The 16,120-nt window shown below is 36.2% G+C and overlaps 1 protein-coding gene across 1 annotated transcript in view; it reads right to left on the reverse strand.

The window, feature by feature from the left end:
* LOC145676991 (thrombospondin type-1 domain-containing protein 4-like) overlaps positions 1–16,120 on the reverse strand; it is a 310,223-nt gene that overhangs the window by 138,159 nt on the left and 155,944 nt on the right. The gene's annotated exons all lie outside the window — the stretch shown is intronic.

The raw sequence follows: 16,120 nt of genomic DNA on the forward strand, positions 1-16,120 counted from the left end.
AAAAATAAATGATCCCTCACGGCCGTGGTCCTGAACGTGCCGGATTAAAGATCGTCTACTGTATTTTAAGAAAAATAAATGTCCCTCGCTATCCACTCTTCGGGAAAATCGAAAAATTAGTACCACCATGAAATTTTGCTCCTAGGCCATACGACCAAACGGGTAAGAACCGATAAAGGGAACAAACGGAACATTTATTTTGTTTATTGGCAAAGTGGTATGATTCAGTTACACCACTGCGTTTGAAAAGTGGCTTATACCACTGTAATTTTAACCCATCCATTTATATATAGTAGAGACGGTTGTCTAGAATTAATAAGTGAATAATAAGAGGTAAGAGGCGTGAAATCGATTGTTTTACGAGTAAATAGCATATTAGTTCAGGTAAATGTTTCTTGAATGCCAGCTATTACTTAAGTCTGAAAAGGCTTTCGCCATTCTTTTAGCGCGTTATACAATTTCAAGGTGTATAAATAATTCCATCACATTGTTTGATCTTACATTTTCTTAACCAGTGCAACATGTATATCAATTTGCAATAATCTTGTATACATGTTTGGATATAGTTGCTTACTCACTGTCGGTTTCCAGTCGTTAGAATGAATTCATCTTCCATTAACAGGCGGCGGTAAATTTGATCTCCAAAGGAAACAGCACGTAAGGGCGGTGCTGGTGTTTGAACATGTACAATACTCTTTGCTCTTGTTAATAAATCCGAACTTTTTTCCGTCTTTATTTCCCCTCATTACTTTTCGAAACCCTCGTTCATTTCTTGTAATTGGAAACTGCAAATATCATAGTATTTGGCTGAGAGCTTTCGGTAGCTTGTGCTAGCAATTTCCACCCATTCTATTAGAAACACTATAAATTTCCTCTCAGATTCTGATGGTATTTTCTCTCCCCTTTGAGTGAGCATAGAGTCCTAGTGGAAAAGTTATGAGTCATATAGTTATTGGCTTCTTTACCAACAAACACATGTAGCTCATTATGAAAGCTGGCAGTTAAATGTAAAAAATGCTACCCTGCTGTGCCATAACGAGAACCAGAATGTTTTACAAGGGCAGCACCACACGATCAGACCTGTTTACGCTTTTTCCTTCGATTTTTTGATGCAAGTCACGTGACTGTGTTGAAAGTGCAACATATATAAAGGAAGAGAAGGAGAGAGAATGAAAATGAGGAGGGTCTACTCGTGATGAGAATCAGTTAACCATATTCATTATTTGTTCAAAAAAAGATGTTTCCCAAATCATAAATTCTTGCATTACATACACATACGACAAGAAGTTATTGAAACTTGTTGAATGAAATACGAGTTACGTGCACTTACTTTTATCAACAACTTGACGGAATTAAAAACAAAAAAAGTTTTTTTGATGTGATGAATGAACTGTAAGTGATATGCTCATATTTCGTTCTTCTCCATATCATGCAAGGATGGCTTCATAATGATGAGATGACTTACATGTTCATACGTAATTATTTAGAGCTCTGTTGGTTTGACCTGACGGTATACGCTCTATCGAGTTATATATATATATATCACGATCTGTCAGGTATTGGAATTTCCAAATAAAATGTTTACTTCCGTACAATTTAATAAATATTTCGACCTTCATAGTTTGTATTTGTAATATATCTTTCTCCAGCATCTTTTAGAACTTGTTTCAGGAAATACTCTTTTATATAAGCACAAAATAGTCCCCCCCACCAAAAAAAAGGTCTTCTGAATTTGTGTGTTTAATTTGAACCCAATAAAACTCCAGTAACGCCAACGAGGAAAACAGCATTTTGAGCTTGAATCACAAGATAGGGGACTTTTCAACCAATAATTTCTTTTTCAGGACAAATCGGAAAATACGCCAGTTATATTATATTTTCAATCATACATTCAACATCACTAGAAAGGGGTTAGTCACTGAAATCAATGAAGTCACTCAGTGTGTAAGAAGAATCGTATTTTTCTTGCTCCAAATGGTTGCATCACAAATGCAATTTCTTGATTGTTGCCTCTATCTTAGATTAGAGTCTAGTGTCTCTTTCAGCAGCGAGGCTATATAAGATGTGGATCTACAACATAACGTGTGATGTGAACCATATGCTTCTAACGGGAATCGAAGCCCGATCTCTTGCGTTAAAGATGAATACATTGCCCCTATATTATCTTACATAGAAAGCATAGTGACGCATGCATGTTGAAGACTCAAGTTAAGAGTATTCAAAATTATAAATGGGGAGAGGACTTCAAATTAATTTTGAGGGAGTCTCCCGTAAGAATTTGGCAATATCATTGAGGGAAACACAATGCAAAATCAAGTCGAAAGTTTAAACCTATCGGTGAAGTCTCAACCAGAAGTACTTACCGTACATTAGGTGTGAGAACATAATAAGATAAAATTTAATGAAAATAAAATGTTCCGCGGAACCCCTTCCAATTTCTCGTGAGAACATAATAAGATAAAACTTAATGAAAATAAAATGTTCCGCGGAACCCCTCTCAATTTCTCATGGCCCCTAGAGGTCAATGAACAACAGATTGGGAAACACTGGTTTAGAGTTCAATTATTACAAAATAGAGTAATTTCCAAAGCCTGATTTAGATCCGACCCTTATGTGCCGGACCTAGAACGGCAAATTATTATTTATTTTGATGGCCAGAAGCACGCTCAATTCAAACTTAGCAACGCCATGCATTGTTATTAAACATGAATTCATCAGAAAGCTACTGTTAAATATGCTAGACAAATCTGCAAGTGGTTAGCACTTCTTATTCCGAATTACAATTTAGCTTATCAGATGACTTTCAAAGTCTGCTCGACAGAAATGTGAATCATAAATTATTTATTATGGTATATTTAATGTGATTTGTTTTTAATAATATTTTTAAATAGTATACATAATACAAATAAATGTGATAATGTTTACTGAATTTCGAAAGAAGAGTCACAATATTTTGATTAGACAAGAGGTACAGAAATTGGAAATTCGGCCCTATATAATGATATGAATTTTATTTAGGACATGCTTTTCTTTAAGAAATATGGGATAATAATGTTGATGATCTCATAAATTTATCATATCATGCTTTGCACCTAAAAATAACATAAACATTCATATTATTCTATTTCTTAGTATTCCCCATGTTTTAGATTAATATGTTCTATAAACCTTTGTGTATTTTTTTGTGTATTTTACATTTATTTAGAAAATTATAGAATGACATCAATTCTCTGTCGAATTCCTTTTAATAAGACATTGTTAATCCTAGAATTTGTCATGTTTTAAAAATAATGAAAATAAATTTAAATAAATAATCATAGGTATTATGGAACTCGTTTTGATGAAAGAGACAGCTGTAAGTTTGCCACAGTTACAGCTTCAAATGTTCTTCAAATTACTGGGGAAAGAAGCGATTATAATGATGGAAATAATGTTTGTTTTCAGTACAAAATCTTAAACTCTCAAGCAAAATTATTTACTTTCAGCATATGTACAACCTGAAAGTCGTTTCACTCTGAAAGATTAACAAGTAAAAGAACATTTTATAAGAAAGTCAGCGAGGAAAATACGAGGGAAAAAAAAGTTGAGCAAAACGGGATAGAAGCAGTCATGACATCGCCAATGACCTCAACATCCATCACCAAACAGTGTGAAACCATTTGGATAAATCTGGCTATAACAAGAAGCTCGACGTTTGCGTGTCACATGATCTGAATCAAAAACAATTACTCGGACGAGTTTCTATCAGTGAATCTCTACTAATACGAAACGAAATCGAACCATTACTGAAGCGGTTGATCATGAGAGATGAAGTGGTAGAAATCAACCAGTTCCGGTTTTAATGTTAATCACCGTGGTTAATGCATTGAGCAAACACTGTAAAAGAAGTTGCTTTCTGCAATCTATCATTAAGCGTCTCAAGAATACTTTCATCTGCATACTTAACTATCTACTAAAACAGGAAATGACAGGAATGCAGTATAACTTCCAGTTTCAATATTGATCTACATCGAACAAAACCAATAAGAAATAGGGAGATGCGATTATTTGGAATCGATTTAGTGTTCCAAAAATAATTACTATCTTCTCTCTTAACTATCTATTCAAACCCGAAGTTATAGAAGTCACTCAGTTTCGTTTTTAACGTTGATCGCTATAGAGTAAAATCCGTAACAAATAGCGAGAAACGCTTTTCTGCAACCAATTATGCATTATAAGAATATAATCCATCTCTATTCTAATCTCTCCAATAAGACTGGAAATGATAGAAACATACTACGACTTCCGGTTTCAATGTTAATTGAGAAAATATCCAGCGTTAATAACCAAACTCCTTCACGTAGTGTATTCGTGACATTGCTACTTACAGGAGTCCAAACTTCGAAATAGAATGCAAATAAATAGATGACATAAAGAATGATAAGAGAGATGAGGTTGAAATCGAAATTAATCTATGCCTTTTAGTATAAGTATGAAACATTCTTTTATATTTCTTTGTAATATCATTACGGGTTTTGATTGTATACCAGTGAAAGGAAATATTAAAATAAGAATAATACCACATGAAAGGAATGTAACGATGACTTCTCAGTCGCTGTGATATAATTCGTCTGAGATTTCTTTTTCTTCCCTGCTCCCTCCTTAATCACTACTATTAAGTATTAGTAGTGATTTCCAGCTACGAAAGGCTACTTGCGTCCATTGCCCGAATAATAAGTCTGGCTTCCATTATCTTGACATTCTGTTTTGATCTTTTGTTTGGGTTTACAAATAGTAAGAGCAGAATACAAGAAATAAATGCTTATTTGACGTTTATCCCTCCATTTTTGATGAGGGTTCTCAAAGGTTAATTCCTTCCCATTCTAAAAAGTTGAGGAGTACACGAAGGTGCATAACACACACATTAGACACATGCACATATAATGACGGTACATATATGACAGAAAACAAACCTCCTTAACGCTGTGTGTGAGATCAAAGGATGGACAGTAATTTCAGAAACCTAAGATCAATGTTTTGACTTTTCATTAACAAATGGACATAAAGTCTCTAGCCAGTCCCGCATTTTTACGAAGAAAGTTTATATTTGAAGCTGACATTTCGTGAGAAATGCTTTTAGAGTAGATTGAGATTTGAAGTTACATATTAATCCTGCTAGTATAATGCATTTTAGAGGGTTTAAATATTTCTTTTAGATAATGATAGACTGTTAAACATTTTTTGTTAGTTTAACGTCCTATGATTAAGGGAAAAGGTAATGAAGACATGGATGACAGTGGTGGAATGAAGAAAGTGGGAGGAAAACGAAGAACATAGAGACCCCCCACAGTATTTATCCATCATAAAATTTATTTAGCTCGTGCAGGGATCAAACCAGAGACCCCAGTACCGGAAACGAACGCTCTACCACTGAGCCATCGCGATCCCAATAACATTTTGTTTACGACATAAACTAAAATATCCAATACTAATAGATTTTAGGACATCGAATTCGAAAATATCACATTGTATTTTGCTAATTCAATGTTACTTTCATTTTCAGTAGGGTCTTCAAAGAGTTTACACAATTCTTATTTTCACCTACCCACGATAACTTTTCAACTACCAAACAGTGACGACGCCAGCTTTAATTTCTTAGGGAGGCAAAAGAGGGACAGATACATTTTTGGGAGGACGACTATTTTTCATACCCAAAATGATAATTTTATTGTTTGACTTACATTACAGTACAACGTCTATTTCGTTATTCTCATATTATACAATTATAAATTAACCTTATTTCAAGTAAAATTTGTAACTAACAAAGAAGGTAACGTCCGCACTTGAAATATTTTTAGTGCAACTTTTGAATGGCGTTTGCGTATGCTACAAGTAACACATTCGTCTATATCATACGAAGTAATATATATACAGTATATATATAGAGAGTATATGGGATCAGTGTTAGTATTTTCGCTGATTATATATATATATATATATATATATATATATATATATATTAACAAATAAAACACAGTTCTGACCAGAGCAGAATGAAATATATTAAAAACTATACTTACAATGTGTTACAGTTTCAAGGACCTAACGTCCTCTTCATCAGACACAGACTTCATCAGACACTTCATGGATAGATGATGAAGTCTGTGTCTGATGAAGAGGACGTTAGGTCCTTGAAACTGTACCACATTGTAAGTATAGTTTTTAATATATTTCATTCTGCTCTGGTCAGAACTGTGTTTTATTTGTTAAGCTACTTATCCAGAACCATGGAGTTTGTTCATATATATATATATATATATATATATATATGTGTGTGTGTGTGTGTGGTGTATCGGGTGTTCTAAAAATGGCACCCAAGGACTACAGAGCACTATTCTACAAGCCAAAATAAAAGTGTATATATATATATATATATATATATATATATATATATATATATTTCGGGTTCTCGTCTATAGACAAGAATTGCATTATGTGGCAACATCGCAGATAAAGAACCATACAGGAGGTCTACCAATTCATCAAATACCTACATCGATTCTTTCCAGATAGCAGTTAAAGTCGATAAATGTTGTCAGTAGTACCACTTATTAGCCTAACAATCGATGTAACTGTTGTTTTTCAGGCTTCTGAATTGACTTGAGTGCCCAACCAGCGAATTTCGCGGACATCGAGATCACAGCTGCCAAAATTTTTGTTCCACCAAGGAAAGTCACCGAAGAAAATTCATGAGGAAATCAGTGAAACACTACGGGACTCTTCTCCGTTAGACTATATACAGTGGTGAAGAAGTGAGTGACAGTTTAGACGTGATGATTTCTCAACAGATAATGCTTCACATCCGGGATGACCAAAAATAGTAACTGTCCTCAAAAGCATGGATGCAATTCGTGACATTATTCTTGAAAATTGCAAACTTTCAGCAAAACGTGTGTCAGAGATTGTGGGCATTTCTCTGGAACGCGTCGGTACCATAATTCATAATGACTTGGGTAGCATAATTCATAAGTTCTCAGCGTAATGGATTCCCGAAAATCTGTCAGGAAATCAAAAGAGGGAAAGAGTGACGACATTGAGGGAAGTCTTCTATTTTGACCGTAATGCTGATAAATTTCTGTCACGAATAGAAACGATGAACGAAATATAGTTGTACCACTACAATCCAGAAACGAAACAACAGTCAATGGAGTGGTAGAACTCACTTTCCTTTTGCCCCAAGAAGTTAAAAAGACAAAAGTAAGCTGAGAAAGTGTTTGCAACATTCTTCTGGGATAAGGATGGAGTCGTACTCATAGAATACCTGCCCAAGAGTCAGACATTTAATGAAGAATCTCTGCATTTCTGACAAAACTGAAAGAAAAATTGAAAGTGCAACACCGCGGAAAATGAAAAGAAAGGAATTCTGTTTCTTCAGGAGAATGTATTTGTCCATCAAGCACTGCAAACAAAACTGACGTTGCATGATCTAGGATTCCAATGTCTAGATCATATTCCCCAGATTTAGCTCCGTCTATTATTTATTTCCCAAAATCAAATAACACTTGAAAGGTGGCTATTTTAGATATGATAAGGTTAGTGCTATAATCTGTGGTGCGATGAAGTCTCCAGATTCTTTAACTGGTCTGCAAAAACTGAAGCGCTGTACAAGGAAGTGTATTAAACCTCGTGGGAGGGGGGCAGGGAGTATGTAGGATAACTAAAATTTCATCTTTCTAAGTGCACTCCTTCTGGGTTGGGTTATGAATTTTTCAGCAGCTCCTCGTACAATTCTACTCAATATGGTAGACGTCACGTCAGTGCTTTGAAGCAAAATAGCTAAGGGAGCACGAATACATACCAATTACTAACTAAGGATCAGCACTCTCACAAAACGTTTTATTGGGAGATAATCAATTTAATTCCATACATTTATTATTATTATCATTTGCAGTAAGGGAAAGCGCGACTCTTTTGATCTCCTCTAAAAATTAAGCTCTGGTACTCACAAATTAAGCTGTTATAAGCCCATCCTACACAGTAAAAAATGGTTGTGTTAATTCAACTCAATTTTAACACAGGGCAGTGGTTCCAGCGTGACTAGAACTATGCGATGTTAATTCAACACAGACCCGGCGGTGTTAGCGTTTAACACAGGCGGTGTTTTACGTTTTTAAAACACAACCAGTGTTGAGCGATGTTAAATTCGGATCAGTGTTAGTAGTTTCGGTGTTGATTCGACACCGTGTCAAGGTCGGTATTATGGGGAAAAGTGTTGAGTGTTACTTGTGGCGGTGTTGCACCAACACGAAGAAAGTAACACAGTGTGTAATGTGTTAATTATTTTGTGTTAATATTACACCATGTCAAGTATTAATATAACACAGTCCCTGTGTTATTTCAACATCATTTTCTTGTTATTTCAAAACACAATCTGTGTCATAATTCAAGGACAAAGGCGTATAAGTAACACCGTTTTTGGTGTTAGTTCGACTCCTGTCCTGTGTTACCACGACACCTATTTCGGTGTTGAAATAACTCCGTGTGCGGTGTTGATGGAACTATTTTTCTGTGTTGGAAAAGCTTGTGGTGTGCATGCCTACGATTACCGAAGATCCTACTTTTAAAATAGGAATAATAAACTACAGAACATTTCATTTAGAAAATATTCATAAACTTTTTTGTTGTCTTCCCCAACACTTATTGTGAAGTATTACTTGTTGGTTCGAAACAACCTTCACCAACAACTTTTTCAAGAATGATAGGAAACTCTTACCTATATCCTTATAGTATGTTTGCCTCTTAATCGTGTTTCGACTGCTTTTCCGCCATTTTTGAAACAGTCCCCGGTATTGACTGGTGAGCTCTAGTACAGTGTAGAAGTGACACAGTAATACGGTGTAGTTTCTCGCTGTTGACACATTTCTTCAGAAACATTATGTAAAACAATTGAGAACACATCGTGCGGTTTGCACGTTGAAATTTTGCGAATACCTGGATTTGTTTAAGTATTGCTTTCTAATGTGTTTGACTGTAGCTTCAGACATAAGCCTTTATAATTAGATGGCTAGCATATTTGGTAATTACGCAGAAAATAACAGCGAAGATTCTACATTTGTGTTAATTTAACTCACAGGCTGTGTGTCATTTCAACTACCGGCATTTGACACACAATTCCAAATGGAGAGTGAGTTGTTCTAACAATCTCTTGGTGTTATATTTTAACACAATTGTGTTAACACATAGGCATGTCGTTAAAATAACACAACGATTTTTTTTACAGTGTATAAATATTGAATGCTCAGAATAATGTTTCAGCAAAAAATAAGCAAAAAATAAATTTAAGAAAATAATCTTTAAATATTCAAAAATGTGTAACTTAAAACTTCAAACCTGGATAAATACACACGAGTTATTTAATGTACACAATACTTAATTATTTTTTTCCTTTCTTTTGTTTCTATATACAGTATGGCGCTAAATTCGTTGTACAAAAGCAGAGGAGTGATTTCTGAGAGTAAAACAAAAAAAGTTCCAATAAACATAGGGAGAAAACCCCATTTACGTGCTATAGGCTGCCGAAAACATGGAAAAATGAATTCTAAAGGCCCATAGCTCCAAAACTATGGGACCTACTGTAGTCGGGTCAAGACTTCACTTATGAACTAGTATGTGCTCTATCCAAAAATACATGTTTTAGAATCCTAAGGTACTCACGCAACAATTTTTATGGAGGTAGTTGGAGAGTACTTTGTATCATATGCCCCTAATCAAACTCGAAGTCTTGACCCGAGTACGGTAGGTCCCATAGTTTTGGAGCTATGAAATTCAAAATTAGCTTTAAAATTCATTTTTTCATGCTTTCGGCAGCCTATAACACGTAAACGATGGGGTTTTCGCCCTATGTTTATAGGAACTTTTTTGTTTGTTATACTCCCAGGGATCACTTCTCTGCTTTTGTACAACGAATTTAGCGCTATACTGCATATACAAAGTCGATCAATTCTACTATTGCTGTTTGCTAGACACAATGAAAGTTCTGTTTTCAGTTGAATCGGATCTACAAAGTTGTCTATTCCCAGTGTTGGAAATTTAAAATCATAAGAAAGAACTATAACTAAAATTTACCGGAAAAAGCGCTAAATTAGAAAACAAATACACGTGTATTCCAGACGCTCAAGGAAGAAAGCTTGAGCACTAATCCACCACATAATGAATGGATAGTACAATTTGACAATGAGGTTGGTTATGATACTGATGTATAAAATATCATATGTAGTATATTTTAAGATTGTTGTAGCCTGGGGGAGGCAGTCAGGGGGCAGGGGAGCGCTCGCCCCTTTGTCCTGCTTTCTGGCGTCGTCACTGTTAGTAGGCCTATGCAAAAAATTAAGATTTATTAAAACACTGATTTCCTTTTATATGCATAAATGATTTTGTTAATAAATAAAGTTACAAGGATGTAATTTTACTTTCCAAAAAAGAACCACTTTAATATCAACCGTGTCTCGAGGTCAGCTTCTCTTACTTGGGAAACAACTATTATTATAATGTTCATATTAACACTTTAACAATTTGTTTCTTTGGCTACAAATATTTAAATTAAAATATTGGTTGGCTAGTGTTTAGTGTCCCTTTTCATTAAAGAAGCTATATAAGAAGCTATAGTTTAAGATGGAAGTCGACCCACCATAAAGCATTCAAATTACAAGACTCTCACGCTAGAAATCCAACCCGGTACCCCTATCGTGCGCCAGACATGTTTGCTAGCCACTATAGCCCAGCAGCAAGGACGATGTCATAATGTTGTTCTCGAAAGTTCTTATTCTGTATTCATCCTTATGATTCAATGGTTTTGTTTTTAAGATTTAAGCCATATTGATTTTCCTTTGTCTTTCAAACGAACGGTGATTCAAACCGGAAGAAATCAAGCACTTCCGGTTTTACAATTTATTATAAAATAAAAACGGTAATAGATAACGAGAAATGGTATCTTGTAAATCAACAAAGAGTCCCATAGAATCTTCAGTCTATTTTCTCTACTAAAACCGGAAGTGGTACAGAATTATTATATCTTTCGGTTTCAATATATATTGAAAAAATGTTACGCCATATAGACCAAACTCTTTTACGTGGTGTACACATGACGCTGCTATATGTTTGTTATGATTACACCTTAACATTTTAATTCTTCCGCCTTCCCTGACTTATTATTATCATTTATTACTATGTAAATATAGTTGCTATCTCGACATGACATCATGTGCTTCGTCTTCTGCACTGTACGTTCTCTTTCACACTGATTTCTTTATATGCTGTCACTTAATGTCTGCAGCGAAATATTTAAAATATAATTTTAGAGCCTTCGAAAAGGTTAATGCAGTAAAGATTCTAAAAATTAACTCCTGATATAAATGTAAAATGTCAGAATACTCTAAGGTGAATTATATTCTTAATATATTTAATGTCAAGTTAGTTTGAATATAATCTTCTGTGGTTGCATATATAAATGTGTGTGTGTGGTACACTATTTTTGAAGATTTGTGTATCTGCCAAGATTAAGTGATGCGAAACCACCAGACGGTTTTATCGACCGAGCATAGAGAAAAGATACATGCACTACTAACCAAAAGTTGCATTCTGCACCGAAGATCTTTAGGGAAGAATAGGAAAGTATATATACATATAAAGATTCAGGAAGTGTGCAATGCTATTTAATAGAAATTCATTCATGATTATGTTGAATGAGCTAATGTTTAAAATAATTAATTTCCAAGCTAATCCGGATCGCAATGGTTCAGAGATAGAGCGCGCATATCTAATGTCTGGAGTCCGTGGTTCGATCTCCGCTTGTGCGAAGTGAACTTTATTATGGACAAACAGCGTGTGTATGGGTTTACTCAAGGTTCTTCTGTTTCCTCTCACTGTCTTCATTCCACCATTCCATTCATGATCAGCGTTAGGATTTTTACGACTTAAAAAAACTTTGAAAATGTGCATGGATTTATACCCTATAAAATTGCGAAATATAACCTAAAATATAACCAAAAAACAAAGACGTCTTTGGGATCAATGGGTTGCAGGAATGGGGGAAAATGCTCACCTTGAGTTTGATATAATAATAATAATAATAATAATAATAATAATAATAATAATAATAATAATAATAATAATAATAATAATAATAATAATAATACAATGTGTGTATTGTGTGTATCTGTCTACCTGTCTGTCATTGACTTTTCGCATGGAGAGGAGTGACTTGAGAAACCAAATTTGGAACACGGATACAACTTGATCAAGCCTAATCGTCTACAAAACCCTTTTTTCGAATTCTGGCATAGGGGATTATGGAGGATGGGGGTTAAAATGTATGGATAAAAGAAGATTATGAATACTCTGAACGCCGAATATTAGTGTGAAATTCATAGTTTTTGGGACTGCTGAGATTAATAGTAACACTTACGACGATTCCAACTTTAGCTCCCATAGTAACACCCACAGACGATTGCTCAAATCCAACTTCAGCCTCCATAGTCATGGAGGTTGGGAGTGTGAAAAATATTGTGTCCAAAATGACCGATATTAGTTTCAAATTCACAGCTTGCTGAGATGAACGCTGTTCAAGTCCAACTTTAGCCTCCATTGTCATGGAGGGTTGGGTGACCTGAAAAGTAACGTCCAAAAGGGTCGATATTCTTCTCGAATCTATAGTTTCAAGATCGCTAAGCCGATTGGTGACAACTCGATGACATTTGATTTCAAGTTTAGGCAAGATAGGACAGGACATTGCTCTCCAGTATTTATTTCACTCATATTGAGGAGGATAACGCCGAATGTTTGCTATTCGTTATTTATTAATGAATTTTTTTTTACACTCATATTGGCAGAGCGAACCCTGAAGGCGTCACGAAGAGTACGCCATCTTACTCTTCGTTATTTATTTATTTCACTAATATTGACAAGGGCAACGCCAGGCACGTAGCCAGGATTTCGCAATAGGGGGGGGTCCGTGACGAAATACTGTGGTTATCACACCAGGGGGCTCGATTATTTTAAACTACTTTACTGGCAACATATATTCGTTCATTTAGGCATGATTTTGTAATGGAGGGGAGGGAAGAGGAGAATGTGACATGAAATGCTGTGGTTACACACCAGGGGCTCGATCAATCTAAACTATTTTACTGGCAACGTACCCATATTGGTTTGTTACGACAATAAAATGTGGTTATGTTAGTAAGTATTTTAATAAAAATAACTATGAAGAAATCTTGAGTAAAAAAATATAAAAAAGTATTGAAAAAGATATTTAGTCTTCCGAGGTCATTCGAACTCGGTTCTTCTTGTCTTCTTCTTTTTCTTATCTTCGTTTAATGCCGTCAAGGATACCAACGAGATCTCTTTCGGGAGTGAAGACATCCTATAACATGGATTAGTGTTGCCGCGAAATTCAAAATGGCTCATATTATTGGTGATTCTGGGCATTTCTTAAGCTCTTCCTGAGAGTCTATCTTATCGAACCAGTTTATCGATCATCATTTGTAGTCCATAGGATTAGCATGGAGATAGATGGAGTTCGAAATGCTCCGTTACAATAATATTCATTTTCAATTTGACCCCGTTTCCTCCACACAAAGCTTCTCATAAGAAAGAGTAACCAAACGCTTGCTGTAGCTTTGTATTTTTAACGCTGATTCATCTTTTCTCGTTTCCTTTTGTTTTATCCCTCCCTAATTTTTTCATTTCTGGTTCCGAAGGGGGGTCTGGACCCCCGGATCCACCCCTTGGCTACATGCCTGGGCAATTCTAAAGGCATCACTGACTTCTTCACCTTCAAATATGATATATTGTCAAAAGTTTATTCTCCCCGTGCGAGGAACGGATATTTCAGCCAGTATATTATGATATAATAATATATGTATGCATCTTTCTGTTATCAGCTTTTCGCATAGAAAGGAATGCTTTTCGCATAGTGACCTAGAACCACTAAATCTAGTGCATAGATAGGTCTTCATCAATTTAATTTCATACGGAGCCCTTTTTTCTATTGTCGCCTCGGGGTGTCAGATTTAAATGGGATAAAATGTATGCACATTTCTCGTGGTTCTGATAAAGCTTTGTGTATGTGCAACACCCATTATTTCATGGTTGTACGGGCTTATACAGCAGCAAAGAATAAATACTGGGGAATGGAATAAGGACTCGTTTCCTCTCTTTTAATCGTTGTTCTGAATTAAGGGACGGCAACCACAGAGCCTTACTCTTCATATATCTATATCTACAGGGGATGAACAAAAATATGGAAACACCTGAAAAATTGCACATTACCTTTATTAATAGCGAGTAGGACCACGTTTGACACAGAACGGCCTCCAGTCGACGGGGAATGAAGAAATATAGGTCGCGCATGGCTGTCAAAGGGATGTTATACCATTCCTCCGCCAAAGCAGCTGCAAGTTATTGTACAGGCGATGGTAGTGGGTAGCGGCCTCATACCTTCGTCTTCAAAACTAATCATACGGGCTCAATGATGTAGAGACGATTATGGAGGCCACGGTAGATGTGACAGTTCATCTTCGTGCTCATCAAATCAGACCTGGATGATGTGAGCTGTATGAACGGCGACTCTGTCATCTTGAAACACGGCATTACCATCTGGGAACAAAGTTTGTACCATGGGGTACAGCTGGTCTCTCAAAATGGTTACGTAGTCCTTGGCAGTGATATGTCCATACAAGATGATGATAAGTCTGACAGAATACCAGGATATGGCTGCCCAATTCATCACTGAACCACCGCCATGCTTCAATCTTGGTAACAGACAATCTATATTGAACGCTTGTGCTGGTATTCTCCACACGTAAACTCGGCCAGCGTTGGAAACAATACAAAGGAAGACTCATCCGACCAGATGACACCTTCCACTACTCCATTGTCCAGTTTCAATGGTCGTTGCGCCATAGTCTTCGTATAGCAGCACGGTCAACAGTTAAGAGTGGTTTGGGAATTGCAGATCTGCCATAAATACTCTGCTTGTGGAGTTCTTTTCTGAATGTGTTGACTCTAACAGAATTTGTAAGCACTGTATTCAGCTCAGCTGTGACTTTTGGCGCCTTGCTGATCTTCTGCTTGGTCACAATCCTACTCGATGTGTGTCTGTCTTTGTCACCCAACACGCAGTTGCACCTACGCGGGTGCTTCGCTGACGTAGTTTTTCCGGAACACTCGTAGGCAGTCATGATCTTCGGGACTGTGCTTCTTGATACACCAAACATTTCCGCTATTTTCGTCATGGAAGCTCCCACCATATGCGCATTCATAATTTGCCCTCTTTGAAACTCTGTCAGCTCAGACACGATTCACGATAACCTGCACGGACCAGTCGCTGAACTGTAACTGGGCTATCTCTTCGATTGGTCAGGTTGTATATCTCACAGGATGTGCCGCTGATCACAGCGACATCTACCATTCAGATGCAAATCGTGTTTGAAATGGCTACCTTTTTTATACGAGGTGTTTTCATATTTGTCTCTCTCTCGCTATTTTGGTTTGATTTTAGCGTCCCTTTCATCAACAAGGCTTTATGGGACACACCTTAATGTGTGATCCGAACTACTTGGGCTCCTCCGGGATCGAACTCGGGTCTTATACGCCAAAAGTGCATACGCTAACCGCTTAGGTACGAGGGATCCAATATATTTCAATCCATAGGTACCATAATAATATAATAATGAAAAACTTACTTATATGCGTGTCTTCCTCTCCCAAGAAACAAATGTTGAAATGACGCTACTGCTAAAATCCACGCAATTTTACTAGAGTACTTTACTGCATTATATTGTATTATGAAATACTCTGCCTGTTGGCAGGTCCTGGTACTATTAAGAGATTCCCTATTTAGGTTAGGATCTGGAAATGTTTATTCCTTCACGATCTTCAGCTTCCTGCTTTAACTCCCAATGTTTTCTTCGATATTTCAAACCATCGATAAGTTGCGTTGTTCTTCTTATTTTCCTTCTATCTTACCCTCTATAGCGAAACAAAAAAGCACAATTTCTTCGCAAGATGTGCCCAATCCAATTGGCCGGAGAGTGGTGCTGACTACATCACCTCAATAAGTACGGAAGTCAAGGAAGCACGG

Source organism: Thermobia domestica, chromosome 2, assembly GCF_964235325.1.
Source record: "Thermobia domestica chromosome 2, izTheDome1.hap1.1, whole genome shotgun sequence".
In the NCBI taxonomy this organism is placed as follows: Eukaryota; Metazoa; Arthropoda; class Insecta; order Zygentoma; family Lepismatidae; genus Thermobia; species Thermobia domestica.